Below are 24,543 nucleotides of genomic sequence, written 5' to 3'. Positions count from 1 at the left end.
TATTATTTTTTTTTTACGTTTAAGTGAAGTGAATTTATAGTTTAATGTTCTCAATATAATTCCTTGAATTCCAATACCTTATTAAAACGTAGTATTTTATTATTATTATTTTTTTTTACGTTTAAGTGAAGTGAATTTATAGTTTAATGTTCTAAACATAATTCCTTGAATTCCAATACCTTATTAAAACGTAGTATTTTATTATTATTTTTTTTTTACGTTTAAGTGAAGTGAATGTATAGTTTAATGTTCTCAATATAATTCCTTGAATTCCAATACCTTATTAAAACGTAGTATTTTATTATTGTTTTTTTTTTTTACGTTTAAGTGAAGTGAATTTATAGTTTAATGTTCTCAATATAATTCCTTGAATTCCAATACCTTATTAAAACGTAGTATTTTATTATTATTTTTTTTTTACGTTTAAGTGAAGTGAATTTATAGTTTAATGTTCTAAATATAATTCCTTGAATTCCACTACCTTATTAAAACGTAGTATTTTATTATTTTTTTTTTACGTTTAAGTGAAGTGAATTTATAGTTTAATGTTCTAAATATAATTCCCTGAATCGCAATACCTTATTGAAACGTAGTATTTTATTTTTTTTTTTCCGTTCAAGTGAATTTTGTCGAAATAAAGAAATACATGTTCTGGGGAAATTGTTTACGTAAAAAAAGAAAATTCTAACATAATGCTAATTGAAAGAAAAAAAAATATACTCATTCCCCCGCTTTCTTTACGGTTGTCCATGAAGTAATTTGCGAATGCAAACTTAATTTGCGGTAGACAAAAAAAATGTGAGACGATTTTGGGTTCCTCGCATTCTTAGAAATCTGCAGCGAAAGAAAATTCTCCGTGGAATGTTTCTGAGAAAATGGATAGAAGTTTCAGAGAAAATAATTTAGTTGTTTGAGTGGGTAGAGTACCAAAATGGTTATTCAACGTTAATTCTACTCGCAGAAACCTTTGTACAATCTTCTTCGCAAAAAAGTAAAATTAAATACAAAAAAAAAAAAAAAAAAGTACAGAGGGTGCATCATTGCACCTACAGAAAGCGCATGCGCCTCCCTTCACCAATCGAATAAGTGCGGGGACGGAGAGAAAGCTGTTGATCTCGTCAGTCGTTTGGCTCGGGATGGTCAGATTCCCGTGTAAAGATCCAGAGAGAATCCTATAACGGTGACTCTGATCTTCACTGGAGCTTGTGCTCGGAGCCGATCGAGAAGCAGAGATGAGAATCCTCTCGTCTTCTTATCTGAGATGGAAATGATTGCTCCTTTCTCTGCTGGATGTGGAGGTAAAAATTTCAACTGTATTTATTAGTACTAATGTTTAACATTATGCAGTTCTTAACGGCTTTATCCAAAGTACACTATGATTTACAGCCGTTTCCAGAATTTATTAATTGAAGTTAATAATTATATATAAAAATTCAAACAGCGGACTGAAATTTCCTAAAAAAATTACGGTGGAAAATAGAAAAGAATAGTTATCTTTAGAAACTTCTTCCATGTTTTGTATATGTTACCGTGAAAGACCGAAATTGGAGAATGTCGACTTTCACCGGAGAATATCAACATTCACCAAATACGTCGGTGAAAGACCGAATATTTCGCTACATTCTTGTACATTCGGACCCTCACCGGTGTATGTCGACAATCAGGTGAAAGTCGAAAAGAGAGGTCATAAAGTGCCATAATAGTTTAAGTTGTTGCAATAAATAAGATATGAATCACATTATTTTAGTAAGTTTTTTATGACTGTTATTTTATTTTCTCACTTAGAACGTACTGTATAATTAAGTAAGTTTTTAACTTCTATTATTTTCCTTTCTCATTTTGAATGTATTGTGTGTTTTAGGTTCTCATGTTCTTAAGTTCTTATTTCGAGTCTCCAGTGCGTTTATTCGCGACTGAATGACGGAGAAGAAAATATAATATTGTTATATGTTCAACATTCACCATTAGTACATGGCGAATGTCGACATTGACCGGTGTAAGTCAGAAATAAGAGTATTTGGAAAATATTTCGGACATACACCAAGAGACTATGTGAATGTTGACATTCACCGGTGAAAGTCGACATTCTCCAGATTTCGGTGTTTCACCGTAACGTATATTTTAATTTATCTGTTAATTTTATTCAGTTTAGCAATAAAATCGTAGATGATTCGCCTGTAACTTGCTATACTGATGGCAGCAAAGTTGATGGCAAGGTTGGTCTCGCATTTGTTGTCTCCAAAAATGGTCTTGAATTTGAGCACTTTCAATTTAGAATTAGAAGATGAATGTACCGGTTTTACGGCTGAACTTTTGTGCTCAAACTTCGCCATCAAATGGGTCTCTGAACAAAATAGTGCTGTTTCAGACTATCTCATTTGTACTGGTTCCCTTTCATCCTTGGAGATCTTATAATGTATAACTTCCTCTAATAAATATCATTATCAAGATTCAAAAAGAACTGAAAAACCTAAAAGATAAAAATATTTCGGTTGCATTTTCATTTGTTCGTGGTCATGCAGGTGTTGTTGGGAACGAACGAGCCGATTTCCTTGCTAAGGCTGCGACTAAGCGGGAAATTGACACTTTTGTCAATATCCCTAATTCCTTTTACAGAGGCTGTTCACACATTTTTAGACGATGTATATTGTATTCACAAAACTAAATTACATAACATTCTTGTGTTTTAAATGTTCTATTTGACATCCCTTATTCTGAACTATCTTTCGACACCACAATTTCTAGGATAATAATGCCTTTTGAAGTGGCAGAAGAGGTATTCTATCCCATTCCTCCCGAACAGCTTTCCAGAGTCCTGTTAGGGTTTTAGGACAACGTTTGGATAATGCAGTTTTTAAAAGTCCGAAAGCACAAAAATCCATAGGTGACATATCGGGAGATTTAGTAGGGATATCAGTGAAGGGTATGGCCTTGATACCAGTTTTTTTTTCCATTTCTTTTAGGAAATTTACAGTGGATTTTGATGTGTGACTGCTAGCTTTGTCCTGATGGAGTTTCACAGCACTGTGGGTAAAGCGGTGGTATTTCATTCAGAAAAATTGGCGATAAAATATGTTCCTGATAGTATTTGGAGTTAATCTTGACATTTTTTGCACTCTCTTTATTTTTAACTTGCCATTATAAGAAAAACCAGCAACAATCATGAATTCCTTAGAAAAACTTCCTTTCGATTCTTTGAACCATGTACTTAAATTTTTGTATCCCCAGTTATGATAATAAATGGCTCTTTTTTTGTTACAATCATTTAAATACACCCATGCTTCATCTATTGTGACAATTATTTTCCATTTTTCTTTGGATAAGTGTTTCTCATATGGAAATCTGCAGCGTGTCCTGCGTTGAGCGATATGCTTTGGAAGAAGACGATGAACATTGCGTTTCTCCGCTTTCTTAAGATTTAAATCAACGTTTATCATTTTGTTTACAGTGGACACCGAACATTTTAATGAATTTTGCAACTGTCCTTTGACTAGGGGGATTTTCTTTTAACATTAAACAACGTACCTTTGCAATAGTCGAAGATGTCTGTTTTTTACTTGGATACTTGTTTGGAATTTTTGTCCCACTTGAGGCTCCAATTTGACGTTTTTTTCTATTCGTGTTTACCTATCGACGCTTTAGATATCACAAAACCATGACTCTCACATCGTGTTTAACGGAGGATAACGGAGTATGCATATTTCTCTTCGGAAAGAGCGTAAATGTAGCTTTCGAACCACTGCTTTGTTAAATGCGCCATTTTGAATAAAAACAAAGCTTTCAAGCCACAGATGATAATTTTGACTTTTGAAAACATAGTACAATTGCAATTACGTCTTTTGCAGCAAACGAGTTTTTATTACCGCTTACCAAAATCGTCTAAAAAATGTGCGAACAGTCTCTGTATGAAAGTATTGTGGAGTCGTGGAACCACGAATTCATTAATTCAAATAAAGGGAGCTTAACAAAGAGATTTTTTCCTTCTATCAAGATGAGATTGTCATATCATCACTTCTTCACAGACTATAAATTACCCCAATTTCTTACTGGCTATGGAAATTTCAAAAGTTATTTGAATAGATGTAAGTTGAGCTCCGAGTTTGTTTGTGATGGTAGGCTCGGTGGAGAGGAGAATGTTAAACATGTGCTTCTTCTATGTGCTAAATATAAGAAAGAAAGAAAAGTCTTGAAACTGAAACTGAAAAACTTAAATATTAACTGGCCTCCAGAATTTTATCAATTTTTTTCCGAGAGAAGTGCTTTTAACACTTTTTGTCAATGTATTGTGAAACTTTGTAATCATCCTTAATTTTATTTCAGTTTTTTCTTCTGTTTATTTTGTATTGTGTTTCATACTTACTTCTGTAAGCTCCATGTGATACTATGTGGTACCTGGGTAACTTATCGTGTTTCTTTAATTTAAAAAAAAAAAAAAAAAAAAAAAGTATTTTTACCGTAGTTTAAAGTTAAAAAAAAACCGTGTTCTGCAAATGTCTGAGTTCGGAAATCTTTAACCTTCCATCACGTGCGTGTGCGCAAAGTTTACGTTAAATTCAGTTTTTAATGCACATTTTTTGCATATCGAGCTGAGACGTCTGTAGTTCCTTTCTATTCATCCTTTATACATTTTCCCACATCAGGGAATTTGCCAACAGAAAGTCCTTTGAATTCTTTTTTTAACTGGGCTTTTGTGCTACGTGGCAGCTTTTTCATAAAAGTTACGACACGCGCGTGGTCGTGTTTTAAAATTCAGAAAATATATTTTTTCTAAAATATTTTGTAATTTTGTGTTATTAATTGAAGTGTATTATTTTAATTTGAATACATTTGTCTCTGTAAATTTTATATCGGTTTTCATGGCAAAAAAAAATATGTGAAACCAGCTGATTTTGCTCGGATTCTTCAAGAATTATCTGATGAAGAAAAGAAAACCTTTGGATGGAAGAACAATAGCGATTTCCATTCCTTATTTCCTTTTATTTCTATTTTTTAGAAATAAATAGAAACATTAAAATTAAGACACAATAACACGCCGAATAAATACTAATTCAGAATTCAAACAACAAAAATCAGCGTCATTTTTCATTTGCGGTTTTGCAGCTGAAGATGGTGGTTCGGTAAAACCATCGAAACTAGTCCTGTGAAAATTTTGTAAATATAACGCTTATTTTTGTTGTTTGAATTCTGAATTAGCATTAAAATTAGTTTGAAGTGCGTTTTTGTAACCAGTGCAGAAGTAAGTAATGCTAAACTTGATTTTTTCCTACCAAGGTGTTTTCCTTTTTTATTGTCCATACCTGTCTTTGATGAATGTTAAAATTAGCTTCGATTTTAAAATATAATTATTAAATAATAAATTTAAAATGTTCTATAATGAAAAAAAATCATTGCATTTCCATCTCGCTAACATAAGAACTTAAAAATAATTTACTTATATTTGAATGTGATATCATTTGTATTTTGCAATGATAAGATTAATATTTTATTTCTTAACAAATTTATTATCAATATTCACTGATTTCTGTCGTTTTTCGTGACAAAAACGGTAAAATATACGAGGCGCGCGTGCTCATGTAAAATTGCCAAGCGCGCGTGCTGGAAGGTTAAAGGAAACTTCTTAATAATGAATCTGCTAGTTGGGTACAAATAGGGCGCAGCCCCATTCACCTAATCGACAAGATTTTATGACAAACAAGGGCTGCGCCAAGCAACCCCCCCCAAAAATACATATAAAAATACATAATTATACATGAAATTACATATTACATGAAATACATATAAAATACATAATTATAAAAATGCATAAAATACACCACATAACGCACTGAATAAAATTATGTTAAAATTCCATATAAAAACCAATATCTCAATTTAAATTATTGTAACACAAAATTTAAAAACAAACTTTTATCAAATAAAAATACCAACATCAGAGCGATTATTATTTAGAAAACACATAAGTTACCTTGCAAATTTAAATTCTTTTTCAGCCCCTGTAAAAATCTTAATAAAATTATATTTTTTTCGTATGTCATAAGTAAGTGTACATTCTTCCACATAGTGCCTTCTGCTAGTTGGGTAGCTGCATTGGGTAGAAAATGTCTTGGGGACATTTTGGGTTTAATACTGTTTAGTGTAGATAATAATTAATAATACTATTTAATGCTGCGAATATTTTCAGTTTGATACTGCTTTTGTAAGTAAAGACTTACCTTTCTCTCAAATGTAATTTCAAAATAATGACTTTTTGGAAGAAAGAAATAAAGCGATAAATGAAATACCAGGATCTGTTGGTGGAAAATCTTATCATTAGACTATTGTTTCTGCATGTGCTTTGGAGAATTATTTTCTTGAAATTAACGACGTCGTATTGTAGAGTCATTAGGTTAATTGGAAGCAGAAAAGATGAAAAATATGCAACCGTCTTCGCCGGGAATCGAACCACGGACCTCTGAAATACCGGCTCAGTGTGCAGAACCACTACACCACGAAGGTACGTTAGGGAAGTTGGAGATATACCTTATATACTCCCCTTTTCAAAGGGCCACTAGAGTTTTAGGCGACCTAGTCACCAAATCCTGGGTGCGGAGAATCATCATCCACAACCCATTTTAGTTCGGGCGCCACTGTAGAGACATTAGGTACTTTTGGAAGCGGGCAAGATGAAAAATAGCAACCGTCTTCGCCGGGAATCGAACTACGGAACTTTGAAATACCGGCTCAGTGTACAGAACCACTACATTACAAAGGCACGCTAGGAAACTGGGAGAAATAGCTTATAGTATAAGTTAAAATGAATTTCTTCTTAAAAGATATTTTTAATGTTTTTTCGAGATAAATTAAATAAAACAATTATTTATTCGGATATTTTGATTTATTGACTATACATAAATTAAATTGAGACTCTAAATAACTGTATGGCGTCTTCTTTTTTATAATTTTCTTATTTGAATGACTTGGTTATAAAATAAAAATTTTCAAATTGCGAATCGGCTTAAATAAAATTAAAGAAAAGTATTTCACAATATTTTGTTACGTTTAACCTTTATAAGAAAGAATTTATTTTATTTGAATGCGCAAACATTTTCTACCGCTTTATTACGCACTACATATTATTCGGATAAAAAATGAAACTAGAAGTGAAATGAATCTCGTCGGTGCTTCCAAAATAATTATGACTGTGATACTTCTTTGGCGATATGAAGCAACTCCAATGAAAAAACTTTATTTAACACTCAAATGGCGACATACAAAACAAAAAGGAAAAAGAATTCTAAACATTTAAAAATAAATTACATTCTTTGTGCGAGAGTCGCACGTGGCAGAGATAATCGTCCGTTCTGTAGCATAAATCAAACGTAACTCAAAAGAAGAATCTAATGTTCATTCGAGAAAAATATCTGAATTAGTCTGTCTTAAAAAATAACAAAATAACAAATTCAGATATTTTAAAACCTTGAAAATGACTTTACAACATAGATTTCATTTTCCTCACACACATAATCCAGTGTTTTGAAGTCCAGAAATATGACAAAAATTTAATACTTAAAACGCAGTCCTCTGTATAAGATGCCATGGCATTTAGGATTAAGCATTTGTTGAAATCATAATGCAAAAGACTACTATATGATCCATAAAGTTCTTGTAATGCATGACTTCAGTCTGAATGCAATTTGGTTGCTTAATTTACACAGGAAAGCAGCCAAGGTAGAGTTTCCTCTGTATACGATGCCATGGCATTTAGGATTAAACATTTGTTGAAATCATAATGCGAAAGACTACTATATGATCCATAAAGTTCTTGTAATGCATGACTTCAGTCTGAATGCAATTTGGTTGCTTAATTTACACAGGAAAGCAGCCAAGGTAGAGTTTCCTCTGTATACGATGCCATGGCATTTAGGATTAAACATTTGTTGAAATCATAATGCAAAAGACTACTATATGATCCATAAAGTTCTTGTAATGCATGACTTCAGTCTGAATGCAATTTGGTTGCTTAATTTACACAGGAAAGCAGCCAAGGTAGAGTCTCCTCTGTATACGATGCCATGGCATTTAGGATTAAACATTTGTTGAAATCATAATGCAAAGACTACTATATGATCCATAAAGTTCTTGTAATGCATGACTTCAGTCTGAATGCAATTTGGTTGCTTAATTTACACAGGAAAGCAGCCAAGGTAGAGTTTCCTCTGTATACGATGCCATGGCATTTAGGATTAAACATTTGTTGAAATCATAATGCAAAAGACTACTATATGATCCATAAAGTTCTTGTAATGCATGACTTCAGTCTGAATGCAATTTGGTTGCTTAATTTACACAGGAAAGCAGCCAAGGTAGAGTTTCCTCTGTATACGATGCCATGGCATTTAGGATTAAACATTTGTTGAAATCATAATGCAAAAGACTACTATATGATCCATAAAGTTCTTGTAATGCATGACTTCAGTCTGAATGCAATTTGTTTGCTTGATTTACACAGGAAAGCAGCCGAATTAGAGTTTCCTCTGTATACGATGCCATGGTATTTAGGATTAAACATTTGTTGAAATCATAATGCAAAAGACTACTATATGATCCATAAAGTTCTTGTAATGCATGACTTCAGTCTGAATGCAATTTGGTTGCTTAATTTACACAGGAAAGCAGCCAAGGTAGAGTTTCCTCTGTATACGATGCCATGGCATTTAGGATTAAACATTTGTTGAAATCATAATGCAAAAGACTACTATATGATCCATAAAGTTCTTGTAATGCATGACTTCAGTCTGAATGCAATTTGGTTGCTTAATTTACACAGGAAAGCAGCCAAGGTAGAGTTTCCTCTGTATACGATGCCATGGCATTTAGGATTAAACATTTGTTGAAATCATAATGCAAAAGACTACTATATGATCCATAAAGTTCTTGTAATGCATGACTTCAGTCTGAATGCAATTTGGTTGCTTAATTTACACAGGAAAGCAGCCAAGGTAGAGTTTCCTCTGTATACGATGCCATGGCATTTAGGATTAAACATTTGTTGAAATCATAATGCAAAAGACTACTATATGATCCATAAAGTTCTTGTAATGCATGACTTCAGTCTGAATGCAATTTGGTTGCTTAATTTACACAGGAAAGCAGCCAAGGTAGAGTTTCCTCTGTATACGATGCCATGGCATTTAGGATTAAACATTTGTTGAAATCATAATGCAAAAGACTACTATATGATCCATAAAGTTCTTGTAATGCATGACTTCAGTCTGAATGCAATTTGGTTGCTTAATTTACACAGGAAAGCAGCCAAGGTGGAGTTTCCTCTGTATACGATGCCATGGCATTTAGGAGTAAGCATTTGTTGAAATCATAATGCAAAAGACTACTATATGATCCATAAAGTTCTTGTAATGCATGACTTCAGTCTGAATGCAATTTGGTTGCTTAATTTACACAGGAAAGCAGCCAAGGTAGAGTTTCCTCTGTATACGATGCCATGGCATTTAGGATTAAGCATTTGTTGAAATCATAATGCAAAAGACTACTATATGATCCATAAAGTTCTTGTAATGCATGACTTCAGTCTGAATGCAATTTGGTTGCTTAATTTACACAGGAAAGCAGCCAAGGTAGAGTTTCCTCTGTATACGATGCCATAGCATTTAGGATTAAACATTTGTTGAAATCATAATGGGAAAGACTACTATATGATCCATAAAGTTCTTGTAATGCATGACTTCAGTCTGAATGCAATTTGGTTGCTTAATTTACACAGGAAAGCAGCCAAGGTAGAGTTTCCTCTGTATACGATGCCATGGCATTTAGGATTAAACATTTGTTGAAATCATAATGCAAAAGACTACTATATGATCCATAAAGTTCTTGTAATGCATGACTTCAGTCTGAATGCAATTTGGTTGCTTAATTTACACAGGAAAGCAGCCAAGGTAGAGTTTCCTCTGTATACGATGCCATGGCATTTAGGATTAAACATTTGTTGAAATCATAATGCAAAAGACTACTATATGATCCATAAAGTTCTTGTAATGCATGACTTCAGTCTGAATGCAATTTGGTTGCTTAATTTACACAGGAAAGCAGCCAAGGTAGAGTTTCCTCTGTATACGATGCCATGGCATTTAGGATTAAACATTTGTTGAAATCATAATGCAAAAGACTACTATATGATCCATAAAGTTCTTGTAATGCATGACTTCAGTCTGAATGCAATTTGGTTGCTTAATTTACACAGGAAAGCAGCCAAGGTAGAGTTTCCTCTGTATACGATGCCATGGCATATAGGATTAAACATTTGTTGAAATCATAATGCAAAAGACTACTATATGATCCATAAAGTTCTTGTAATGCATGACTTCAGTCTGAATGCAATTTGGTTGCTTAATTTACACAGGAAAGCAGCCAAGGTAGAGTTTCCTCTGTATACGATGCCATGGCATTTAGGATTAAACATTTGTTGAAATCATAATGCAAAAGACTACTATATGATCCATAAAGTTCTTGTAATGCATGACTTCAGTCTGAATGCAATTTGGTTGCTTAATTTACACAGGAAAGCAGCCAAGGTAGAGTTTCCTCTGTATACGATGCCATGGCATTTAGGATTAAGCATTTGTTGAAATCATAATGCAAAAGACTACTATATGATCCATAAAGTTCTTGTAATGCATGACTTCAGTCTGAATGCAATTTGGTTGCTTAATTTACACAGGAAAGCAGCCAAGGTAGAGTTTCCTCTGTATACGATGCCATGGCATTTAGGATTAAACATTTGTTGAAATCATAATGCAAAAGACTACTATATGATCCATAAAGTTCTTGTAATGCATGACTTCAGTCTGAATGCAATTTGGTTGCTTAATTTACACAGGAAAGCAGCCAAGGTAGAGTTTCCTCTGTATACGATGCCATGGCATTTAGGATTAAACATTTGTTGAAATCATAATGCAAAAGACTACTATATGATCCATAAAGTTCTTGTAATGCATGACTTCAGTCTGAATGCAATTTGGTTGCTTAATTTACACAGGAAAGCAGCCAAGGTAGAGTTTCCTCTGTATACGATGCCATGGCATTTAGGATTAAACATTTGTTGAAATCATAATGCAAAAGACTACTATATGATCCATAAAGTTCTTGTAATGCATGACTTCAGTCTGAATGCAATTTGGTTGCTTAATTTACACAGGAAAGCAGCCAAGGTGGAGTTTCCTCTGTATACGATGCCATGGCATTTAGGATTAAGCATTTGTTGAAATCATAATGCAAAAGACTACTATATGATCCATAAAGTTCTTGTAATGCATGACTTCAGTCTGAATGCAATTTGGTTGCTTAATTTACACAGGAAAGCAGCCAAGGTAGAGTTTCCTCTGTATACGATGCCATGGCATTTAGGATTAAGCATTTGTTGAAATCATAATGCAAAAGACTACTATATGATCCATAAAGTTCTTGTAATGCATGACTTCAGTCTGAATGCAATTTGGTTGCTTAATTTACACAGGAAAGCAGCCAAGGTAGAGTTTCCTCTGTATACGATGCCATGGCATTTAGGATTAAACATTTGTTGAAATCATAATGCGAAAGACTACTATATGATCCATAAAGTTCTTGTAATGCATGACTTCAGTCTGAATGCAATTTGGTTGCTTAATTTACACAGGAAAGCAGCCAAGGTAGAGTTTCCTCTGTATACGATGCCATGGCATTTAGGATTAAACATTTGTTGAAATCATAATGCAAAAGACTACTATATGATCCATAAAGTTCTTGTAATGCATGACTTCAGTCTGAATGCAATTTGGTTGCTTAATTTACACAGGAAAGCAGCCAAGGTAGAGTTTCCTCTGTATACGATGCCATGGCATTTAGGATTAAGCATTTGTTGAAATCATAATGCAAAAGACTACTATATGATCCATAAAGTTCTTGTAATGCATGACTTCAGTCTGAATGCAATTTGGTTGCTTAATTTACACAGGAAAGCAGCCAAGGTAGAGTTTCCTCTGTATACGATGCCATGGCATTTAGGATTAAACATTTGTTGAAATCATAATGCAAAAGACTACTATATGATCCATAAAGGTCTTGTAATGCATGACTTCAGTCTGAATGCAATTTGGTTGCTTAATTTACACAGGAAAGCAGCCAAGGTAGAGTTTCCTCTGTATACGATGCCATGGCATTTAGGATTAAACATTTGTTGAAATCATAATGCAAAAGACTACTATATGATCGATAAAGTTCTTGTAATGCATGACTTCAGTCTGAATGCAATTTGGTTGCTTAATTTACACAGGAAAGCAGCCAAGGTAGAGTTTCCTCTGTATACGATGCCATGGCATTTAGTATTAAACATTTGTTGAAATCATAATGCAAAAGACTACTATATGATCCATAAAGTTCTTGTAATGCATGACTTCAGTCTGAATGCAATTTGGTTGCTTAATTTACACAGGAAAGCAGCCAAGGTAGAGTTTCCTCTGTATACGATGCCATGGCATTTAGGATTAAACATTTGTTGAAATCATAATGCAAAAGACTACTATATGATCCATAAAGTTCTTGTAATGCATGACTTCAGTCTGAATGTAATTTGGTTGCTTAATTTACACAGGAAATCAGCCAAGGTAGAGTTTCCTCTGTATACGATGCCATGGCATTTAGGATTAAACATTTGTTGAAATCATAATGCAAAAGACTACTATATGATCCATAAAGTTCTTGTAATGCATGACTTCAGTCTGAATGCAATTTGGTTGCTTAATTTACACAGGAAAGCAGCCAATGTAGAGTTTCCTCTGTATACGATGCCATGGCATTTAGGATTAAACATTTGTTGAAATCATAATGCAAAAGACTACTATATGATCCATAAAGTTCTTGTAATGCATGACTTCAGTCTGAATGCAATTTGGTTGCTTAATTTACACAGGAAAGCAGCCAAGATAGAGTTTCCTCTGTATACGATGCCATGGCATTTAGGATTAAACATTTGTTGAAATCATAATGCAAAAGATTACTATATGATCCATAAAGTTCTTGTAATGCATGACTTCAGTCTGAATGCAATTTGGTTGCTTAATTTACACAGGAAAGCAGCCAAGGTAGAGTTTCCTCTGTATACGATGCCATGGCATTTAGGATTAAACATTTGTTGAAATCATAATGCAAAAGACTACTATATGATCCATAAAGTTCTTGTAATGCATGACTTCAGTCTGAATGCAATTTGGTTGCTTAATTTACACAGGAAAGCAGCCAAGGTAGAGTTTCCTCTGTATACGATGCCATGGCATTTAGGATTAAACATTTGTTGAAATCATAATGCAAAAGACTACTATATGATCCATAAAGTTCTTGTAATGCATGACTTCAGTCTGAATGCAATTTGGTTGCTTAATTTACACAGGAAAGCAGCCAAGGTAGAGTTTCCTCTGTATACGATGCCATGGCATTTAGGATTAAATATTTGTTGAAATCATAATGCAAAAGATTACTATATGATCCATAAAGTTCTTGTAATGCATGACTTCAGTCTGAATGCAATTTGGTTGCTTAATTTGCACAGGAAAGCAGCCAAGGTAGAGTTTCCTCTGTATACGATGCCATGGCATTTAGGATTAAGCATTTGTTGAAATCATAATGCAAAAGACTACTATATGATCCATAAAGTTCTTGTAATGCATGACTTCAGTCTGAATGCAATTTGGTTGCTTAATTTACACAGGAAAGCAGCCAAGGTAGAGTTTCCTCTGTATACGATGCCATGGCATTTAGGATTAAACATTTGTTGAAATCATAATGCAAAAGATTACTATATGATCCATAAAGTTCTTGTAATGCATGACTTCAGTCTGAATGCAATTTGGTTGCTTAATTTACACAGGAAAGCAGCCAAGGTAGAGTTTCCTCTGTATACGATGCCATGGCATTTAGGATTAAACATTTGTTGAAATCATAATGCAAAAGACTACTATATGATCCATAAAGTTCTTGTAATGCATGACTTCAGTCTGAATGCAATTTGGTTGCTTAATTTACACAGGAAAGCAGCCAAGGTAGAGTTTCCTCTGTATACGATGCCATGGCATTTAGGATTAAACATTTGTTGAAATCATAATGCAAAAGACTACTATATGATCCATAAAGTTCTTGTAATGCATGACTTCAGTATGAATGCAATTTGGTTGCTTAATTTACACAGGAAAGCAGCCAAGGTAGAGTTTCCTCTGTATACGATGCCATGGCATTTAGGATTAAACATTTGTTGAAATCATAATGCAAAAGACTACTATATGATCCATAAAGTTCTTGTAATGCATGACTTCAGTCTGAATGCAATTTGGTTGCTTAATTTACACAGGAAAGCAGCCAAGGTAGAGTTTCCTCTGTATACGATGCCATGGCATTTAGGATTAAACATTTGTTGAAATCATAATGCAAAAGACTACTATATGATCCATAAAGTTCTTGTAATGCATGACTTCAGTCTGAATGCAATTTGGTTGCTTAATTTACACAGGAAAGCAGCCAAGGTAGAGTTTCCTCTGTATACGATGCCATGGCATTTAGGATTAAACATTTGTTGAAATCATAATGCAAAAGATTACTATATGATCCATAAAGTTCTTGTAATGCATGACTTCAGTCTGAATGCAATTTGGTTGCTTAATTTGCACAGGAAAGCAGCCAAGGTAGAGTTTCCTCTGTATACGATGCCATGGCATTTAGGATTAAGCATTTGTTGAAATCATAATGCAAAAGACTACTATATGATCCATAAAGTTCTTGTAATGCATGACTTCAGTCTGAATGCAATTTGGTTGCTTAATTTACACAGGAAAGCAGCCAAGGTAGAGTTTCCTCTGTATACGATGCCATGGCATTTAGGATTAAACATTTGTTGAAATCATAATGCAAAAGACTACTATATGATCCATAAAGTTCCTGTAATGCATGACTTCAGTCTGAATGCAATTTGGTTGCTTAATTTACACAGGAAAGCAGCCAATGTAGAGTTTCCTCTGTATACGATGCCATGGCATTTAGGATTAAACATTTGTTGAAATCATAATGCAAAAGACTACTATATGATCCATAAAGTTCTTGTAATGCATGACTTCAGTCTGAATGCAATTTGGTTGCTTAATTTACACAGGAAAGCAGCCAAGATAGAGTTTCCTCTGTATACGATGCCATGGCATTTAGGATTAAACATTTGTTGAAATCATAATGCAAAAGATTACTATATGATCCATAAAGTTCTTGTAATGCATGACTTCAGTATGAATGCAATTTGGTTGCTTAATTTACACAGGAAAGCAGCCAAGGTAGAGTTTCCTCTGTATACGATGCCATGGCATTTAGGATTAAGCATTTGTTGAAATCATAATGCAAAAGACTACTATATGATCCATAAAGTTCTTGTAATGCATGACTTCAGTCTGAATGCAATTTGGTTGCTTAATTTACACAGGAAAGCAGCCAAGGTAGAGTTTCCTCTGTATACGATGCCATGGCATTTAGGATTAAACATTTGTTGAAATCATAATGCAAAAGATTACTATATGATCCATAAAGTTCTTGTAATGCATGACTTCAGTCTGAATGCAATTTGGTTGCTTAATTTACACAGGAAAGCAGCCAAGGTAGAGTTTCCTCTGTATACGATGCCATGGCATTTAGGATTAAACATTTGTTGAAATCATAATGCAAAAGACTACTATATGATCCATAAAGTTCTTGTAATGCATGACTTCAGTCTGAATGCAATTTGGTTGCTTAATTTACACAGGAAAGCAGCCAAGGTAGAGTTTCCTCTGTATACGATGCCATGGCATTTAGGATTAAACATTTGTTGAAATCATAATGCAAAAGACTACTATATGATCCATAAAGTTCTTGTAATGCATGACTTCAGTCTGAATGCAATTTGGTTGCTTAATTTACACAGGAAAGCAGCCAAGGTAGAGTTTCCTCTGTATACGATGCCATGGCATTTAGGATTAAACATTTGTTGAAATCATAATGCAAAAGACTACTATATGATCCATAAAGTTCTTGTAATGCATGACTTCAGTCTGAATGCAATTTGGTTGCTTAATTTACACAGGAAAGCAGCCAAGGTAGAGTTTCCTCTGTATACGATGCCATGGCATTTAGGATTAAACATTTGTTGAAATCATAATGCAAAAGACTACTATATGATCCATAAAGTTCTTGTAATGCATGACTTCAGTCTGAATGCAATTTGGTTGCTTAATTTACACAGGAAAGCAGCCAAGGTAGAGTTTCCTCTGTATACGATGCCATGGCATTTAGGATTAAACATTTGTTGAAATCATAATGCAAAAGATTACTATATGATCCATAAAGTTCTTGTAATGCATGACTTCAGTCTGAATGCAATTTGGTTGCTTAATTTGCACAGGAAAGCAGCCAAGGTAGAGTTTCCTCTGTATACGATGCCATGGCATTTAGGATTAAGCATTTGTTGAAATCATAATGCAAAAGACTACTATATGATCCATAAAGTTCTTGTAATGCATGACTTCAGTCTGAATGCAATTTGGTTGCTTAATTTACACAGGAAAGCAGCCAAGGTAGAGTTTCCTCTGTATACGATGCCATGGCATTTAGGATTAAACATTTGTTGAAATCATAATGCAAAAGACTACTATATGATCCATAAAGTTCTTGTAATGCATGACTTCAGTCTGAATGCAATTTGGTTGCTTAATTTACACAGGAAAGCAGCCAAGGTAGAGTTTCCTCTGTATACGATGCCATGGCATTTAGGATTAAACATTTGTTGAAATCATAATGCAAAAGACTACTATATGATCCATAAAGTTCTTGTAATGCATGACTTCAGTCTGAATGCAATTTGGTTGCTTAATTTACACAGGAAAGCAGCCAAGGTAGAGTTTCCTCTGTATACGATGCCATGGCATATAGGATTAAACATTTGTTGAAATCATAATGCAAAAGACTACTATATGATCCATAAAGTTCTTGTAATGCATGACTTCAGTCTGAATGCAATTTGGTTGCTTAATTTACACAGGAAAGCAGCCAAGGTAGAGTTTCCTCTGTATACGATGCCATGGCATTTAGGATTAAACATTTGTTGAAATCATAATGCAAAAGACTACTATATGATCCATAAAGTTCTTGTAATGCATGACTTCAGTCTGAATGCAATTTGGTTGCTTAATTTACACAGGAAAGCAGCCAAGGTAGAGTTTCCTCTGTATACGATGCCATGGCATTTAGGATTAAGCATTTGTTGAAATCATAATGCAAAAGACTACTATATGATCCATAAAGTTCTTGTAATGCATGACTTCAGTCTGAATGCAATTTGGTTGCTTAATTTACACAGGAAAGCAGCCAAGGTAGAGTTTCCTCTGTATACGATGCCATGGCATTTAGGATTAAACATTTGTTGAAATCATAATGCAAAAGACTACTATATGATCCATAAAGTTCTTGTAATGCATGACTTCAGTCTGAATGCAATTTGGTTGCTTAATTTACACAGGAAAGCAGCCAAGGTAGAGTTTCCTCTGTATACGATGCCATGGCATTTAGGATTAAACATTTGTTGAAATCATAATGCAAAAGACTACTATATGATCCATAAAGTTCTTGTAATGCATGACTTCAGTCTGAATGCAATTTGGTTGCTTAATTTACACAGGAAAGCAGCCAAGGTAGAGTTTCCTCTGTATACGATGCCATGGCATTTAGGATTAAACATTTGTTGAAATCATAATGCAAAAGACTACTATATGATCCATAAAGTTCTTGTAATGCATGACTTCAGTCTGAATGCAATTTGGTTGCTTAATTTACACAGGAAAGCAGCCAAGGTGGAGTTTCCTCTGTATACGATGCCATGGCATTTAGGATTAAGCATTTGTTGAAATCATAATGCAAAAGACTACTATATGATCCATAAAGTTCTTGTAATGCATGACTTCAGTCTGAATGCAATTTGGTTGCTTAATTTACACAGGAAAGCAGCCAAGGTAGAGTTTCCTCTGTATACGATGCCATGGCATTTAGGATTAAGCATTTGTTGAAATCATAATGCAAAAGACTACTATATGATCCATAAAGTTCTTGTAATGCATGACTTCAGTCTGAATGCAATTTGGTTGCTTAATTTACACAGGAAAGCAGCCAAGGTAGAGTTTCCTCTGTATACGATGCCATGGCATTTAGGATTAAACATTTGTTGAAATCATAATGCGAAAGACTACTATATGATCCATAAAGTTCTTGTAATGCATGACTTCAGTCTGAATGCAATTTGGTTGCTTAATTTACACAGGAAAGCAGCCAGAAGAGTTTCCTCTGTATACGATGCCATGGCATTTAGGATTAAACATTTGTTGAAATCATAATGCAAAAGACTACTATATGATCCATAAAGTTCTTGTAATGCATGACTTCAGTCTGAATGCAATTTGGTTGCTTAATTTACACAGGAAAGCAGCCAAGGTAGAGTTTCCTCTGTATACGATGCCATGGCATTTAGGATTAAAGCATTTGTTGAAATCATAATGCAAAAGACTACTATATGATCCATAAAGTTCTTGTAATGCATGACTTCAGTCTGAATGCAATTTGGTTGCTTAATTTACACAGGAAAGCAGCCAAGGTAGAGTTTCCTCTGTATACGATGCCATGGCATTTAGGATTAAACATTTGTTGAAATCATAATGCAAAAGACTACTATATGATCCATAAAGGTCTTGTAATGCATGACTTCAGTCTGAATGCAATTTGGTTGCTTAATTTACACAGGAAAGCAGCCAAGGTAGAGTTTCCTCTGTATACGATGCCATGGCATTTAGGATTAAACATTTGTTGAAATCATAATGCAAAAGACTACTATATGATCGATAAAGTTCTTGTAATGCATGACTTCAGTCTGAATGCAATTTGGTTGCTTAATTTACACAGGAAAGCAGCCAAGGTAGAGTTTCCTCTGTATACGATGCCATGGCATTTAGGATTAAACATTTGTTGAAATCATAATGCAAAAGACTACTATATGATCCATAAAGTTCTTGTAATGCATGACTTCAGTCTGAATGCAATTTGGTTGCTTAATTTACACAGGAAAGCAGCCAAGGTAGAGTTTCCTCTGTATACGATGCCATGGCATTTAGGATTAAACATTTGTTGAAATCATAATGCAAAAGACTACTATATGATCCATAAAGTTCTTGTAATGCATGACTTCAGTCTGAATGCAATTTGGTTGCTTAATTTACACAGGAAAGCAGCCAAGGTAGAGTTTCCTCTGTATACGATGCCATGGCATTTAGGATTAAACATTTGTTGAAATCATAATGCAAAAGACTACTATATGATCCATAAAGTTCTTGTAATGCATGACTTCAGTCTGAATGCAATTTGGTTGCTTAATTTACACAGGAAAGCAGCCAATGTAGAGTTTCCTCTGTATACGATGCCATGGCATTTAGGATTAAACATTTGTTGAAATCATAATGCAAAAGACTACTATATGATCCATAAAGTTCTTGTAATGCATGACTTCAGTCTGAATGCAATTTGGTTGCTTAATTTACACAGGAAAGCAGCCAAGATAGAGTTTCCTCTGTATACGATGCCATGGCATTTAGGATTAAACATTTGTTGAAATCATAATGCAAAAGATTACTATATGATCCATAAAGTTCTTGTAATGCATGACTTCAGTCTGAATGCAATTTGGTTGCTTAATTTACACAGGAAAGCAGCCAAGGTAGAGTTTCCTCTGTATACGATGCCATGGCATTTAGGATTAAACATTTGTTGAAATCATAATGCAAAAGACTACTATATGATCCATAAAGTTCTTGTAATGCATGACTTCAGTCTGAATGCAATTTGGTTGCTTAATTTACACAGGAAAGCAGCCAAGGTAGAGTTTCCTCTGTATACGATGCCATGGCATTTAGGATTAAACATTTGTTGAAATCATAATGCAAAAGACTACTATATGATCCATAAAGTTCTTGTAATGCATGACTTCAGTCTGAATGCAATTTGGTTGCTTAATTTACACAGGAAAGCAGCCAAGGTAGAGTTTCCTCTGTATACGATGCCATGGCATTTAGGATTAAATATTTGTTGAAATCATAATGCAAAAGATTACTATATGATCCATAAAGTTCTTGTAATGCATGACTTCAGTCTGAATGCAATTTGGTTGCTTAATTTGCACAGGAAAGCAGCCAAGGTAGAGTTTCCTCTGTATACGATGCCATGGCATTTAGGATTAAGCATTTGTTGAAATCATAATGCAAAAGACTACTATATGATCCATAAAGTTCTTGTAATGCATGACTTCAGTCTGAATGCAATTTGGTTGCTTAATTTACACAGGAAAGCAGCCAAGGTAGAGTTTCCTCTGTATACGATGCCATGGCATTTAGGATTAAACATTTGTTGAAATCATAATGCAAAAGATTACTATATGATCCATAAAGTTCTTGTAATGCATGACTTCAGTCTGAATGCAATTTGGTTGCTTAATTTACACAGGAAAGCAGCCAAGGTAGAGTTTCCTCTGTATACGATGCCATGGCATTTAGGATTAAACATTTGTTGAAATCATAATGCAAAAGACTACTATATGATCCATAAAGTTCTTGTAATGCATGACTTCAGTCTGAATGCAATTTGGTTGCTTAATTTACACAGGAAAGCAGCCAAGGTAGAGTTTCCTCTGTATACGATGCCATGGCATTTAGGATTAAACATTTGTTGAAATCATAATGCAAAAGACTACTATATGATCCATAAAGTTCTTGTAATGCATGACTTCAGTATGAATGCAATTTGGTTGCTTAATTTACACAGGAAAGCAGCCAAGGTAGAGTTTCCTCTGTATACGATGCCATGGCATTTAGGATTAAACATTTGTTGAAATCATAATGCAAAAGACTACTATATGATCCATAAAGTTCTTGTAATGCATGACTTCAGTCTGAATGCAATTTGGTTGCTTAATTTACACAGGAAAGCAGCCAAGGTAGAGTTTCCTCTGTATACGATGCCATGGCATTTAGGATTAAACATTTGTTGAAATCATAATGCAAAAGACTACTATATGATCCATAAAGTTCTTGTAATGCATGACTTCAGTCTGAATGCAATTTGGTTGCTTAATTTACACAGGAAAGCAGCCAAGGTAGAGTTTCCTCTGTATACGATGCCATGGCATTTAGGATTAAACATTTGTTGAAATCATAATGCAAAATATTACTATATGATCCATAAAGTTCTTGTAATGCATGACTTCAGTCTGAATGCAATTTGGTTGCTTAATTTGCACAGGAAAGCAGCCAAGGTAGAGTTTCCTCTGTATACGATGCCATGGCATTTAGGATTAAGCATTTGTTGAAATCATAATGCAAAAGACTACTATATGATCCATAAAGTTCTTGTAATGCATGACTTCAGTCTGAATGCAATTTGGTTGCTTAATTTACACAGGAAAGCAGCCAAGGTAGAGTTTCCTCTGTATACGATGCCATGGCATTTAGGATTAAACATTTGTTGAAATCATAATGCAAAAGACTACTATATGATCCATAAAGTTCCTGTAATGCATGACTTCAGTCTGAATGCAATTTGGTTGCTTAATTTACACAGGAAAGCAGCCAATGTAGAGTTTCCTCTGTATACGATGCCATGGCATTTAGGATTAAACATTTGTTGAAATCATAATGCAAAAGACTACTATATGATCCATAAAGTTCTTGTAATGCATGACTTCAGTCTGAATGCAATTTGGTTGCTTAATTTACACAGGAAAGCAGCCAAGATAGAGTTTCCTCTGTATACGATGCCATGGCATTTAGGATTAAACATTTGTTGAAATCATAATGCAAAAGATTACTATATGATCCATAAAGTTCTTGTAATGCATGACTTCAGTATGAATGCAATTTGGTTGCTTAATTTACACAGGAAAGCAGCCAAGGTAGAGTTTCCTCTGTATACGATGCCATGGCATTTAGGATTAAGCATTTGTTGAAATCATAATGCAAAAGACTACTATATGATCCATAAAGTTCTTGTAATGCATGACTTCAGTCTGAATGCAATTTGGTTGCTTAATTTACACAGGAAAGCAGCCAAGGTAGAGTTTCCTCTGTATACGATGCCATGGCATTTAGGATTAAACATTTGTTGAAATCATAATGCAAAAGATTACTATATGATCCATAAAGTTCTTGTAATGCATGACTTCAGTCTGAATGCAATTTGGTTGCTTAATTTACACAGGAAAGCAGCCAAGGTAGAGTTTCCTCTGTATACGATGCCATGGCATTTAGGATTAAACATTTGTTGAAATCATAATGCAAAAGACTACTATATGATCCATAAAGTTCTTGTAATGCATGACTTCAGTCTGAATGCAATTTGGTTGCTTAATTTACACAGGAAAGCAGCCAAGGTAGAGTTTCCTCTGTATACGATGCCATGGCATTTAGGATTAAACATTTGTTGAAATCATAATGCAAAAGACTACTATATGATCCATAAAGTTCTTGTAATGCATGACTTCAGTCTGAATGCAATTTGGTTGCTTAATTTACACAGGAAAGCAGCCAAGGTAGAGTTTCCTCTGTATACGATGCCATGGCATTTAGGATTAAACATTTGTTGAAATCATAATGCAAAAGACTACTATATGATCCATAAAGTTCTTGTAATGCATGACTTCAGTCTGAATGCAATTTGGTTGCTTAATTTACACAGGAAAGCAGCCAAGGTAGAGTTTCCTCTGTATACGATGCCATGGCATTTAGGATTAAACATTTGTTGAAATCATAATGCAAAAGACTACTATATGATCCATAAAGTTCTTGTAATGCATGACTTCAGTCTGAATGCAATTTGGTTGCTTAATTTACACAGGAAAGCAGCCAAGGTAGAGTTTCCTCTGTATACGATGCCATGGCATTTAGGATTAAACATTTGTTGAAATCATAATGCAAAAGATTACTATATGATCCATAAAGTTCTTGTAATGCATGACTTCAGTCTGAATGCAATTTGGTTGCTTAATTTGCACAGGAAAGCAGCCAAGGTAGAGTTTCCTCTGTATACGATGCCATGGCATTTAGGATTAAGCATTTGTTGAAATCATAATGCAAAAGACTACTATATGATCCATAAAGTTCTTGTAATGCATGACTTCAGTCTGAATGCAATTTGGTTGCTTAATTTACACAGGAAAGCAGCCAAGGTAGAGTTTCCTCTGTATACGATGCCATGGCATTTAGGATTAAACATTTGTTGAAATCATAATGCAAAAGACTACTATATGATCCATAAAGTTCTTGTAATGCATGACTTCAGTCTGAATGCAATTTGGTTGCTTAATTTACACAGGAAAGCAGCCAAGGTAGAGTTTCCTCTGTATACGATGCCATGGCATTTAGGATTAAACATTTGTTGAAATCATAATGCAAAAGACTACTATATGATCCATAAAGTTCTTGTAATGCATGACTTCAGTCTGAATGCAATTTATTTGCTTAATTTACACAGGAAAGCAGCCAAGGTAGAGTTTCCTCTGTATACGATGCCATGGCATTTAGGATTAAACATTTGTTGAAATCATAATGCAAAAGATTACTATATGATCCATAAAGTTCTTGTAATGCATGACTTCAGTCTGAATGCAATTTGGTTGCTTAATTTACACAGGAAAGCAGCCAAGGTAGAGTTTCCTCTGTATACGATGCCATGGCATTTAGGATTAAGCATTTGTTGAAATCATAATGCAAAAGACTACTATATGATCCATAAAGTTCTTGTAATGCATGACTTCAGTCTGAATGCAATTTGGTTGCTTAATTTACACAGGAAAGCAGCCAAGGTAGAGTTTCCTCTGTATACGATGCCATGGCATTTAGGATTAAACATTTGTTGAAATCATAATGCAAAAGACTACTATATGATCCATAAAGTTCTTGTAATGCATGACTTCAGTCTGAATGCAATTTGGTTGCTTAATTTACACAGGAAAGCAGCCAAGGTAGAGTTTCCTCTGTATACGATGCCATGGCATTTAGGATTAAACATTTGTTTAAATCATAATGCAAAAGACTACTATATGATCCATAAAGTTCTTGTAATGCATGACTTCAGTCTGAATGCAATTTGGTTGCTTAATTTACACAGGAAAGCAGCCAAGGTAGAGTTTCCTCTGTATACGATGCCATGGCATTTAGGATTAAACATTTGTTGAAATCATAATGCAAAAGACTACTATATGATCCATAAAGTTCTTGTAATGCATGACTTCAGTCTGAATGCAATTTGGTTGCTTAATTTACACAGGAAAGCAGCCAAGGTAGAGTTTCCTCTGTATACGATGCCATGGCATTTAGGATTAAACATTTGTTGAAATCATAATGCAAAAGACTACTATATGATCCATAAAGTTCTTGTAATGCATGACTTCAGTCTGAATGCAATTTGGTTGCTTAATTTACA

At 34.2% G+C, this 24,543-nt stretch overlaps 1 protein-coding gene across 1 annotated transcript in view; it reads left to right on the top strand.

Moving 5' to 3' along the window:
- The first annotated feature begins 1,106 nt into the window (after positions 1-1,106).
- Positions 1,107-24,543, top strand: part of LOC146995570 (uncharacterized) — a 790,646-nt gene continuing 767,209 nt past the window's right edge. The window contains exon 1 of the mRNA XM_085824394.1: positions 1,107-1,298. The gene's annotated coding sequence lies outside the window, so the exon portion shown is untranslated. The remainder of the gene's footprint in view (positions 1,299-24,543) is intronic.

The sequence above is a fragment of the Stegodyphus dumicola genome, chromosome 9, assembly GCF_044657685.1.
Source record: "Stegodyphus dumicola isolate Sdum_Otavi_A_Nest chromosome 9, ASM4465768v1".
Taxonomy (NCBI): domain Eukaryota; kingdom Metazoa; phylum Arthropoda; class Arachnida; order Araneae; family Eresidae; genus Stegodyphus; species Stegodyphus dumicola.
The sequence above is the reverse complement of the archived record's forward strand: the minus strand, read 5'-3'. Positions and strand labels throughout refer to the sequence as shown.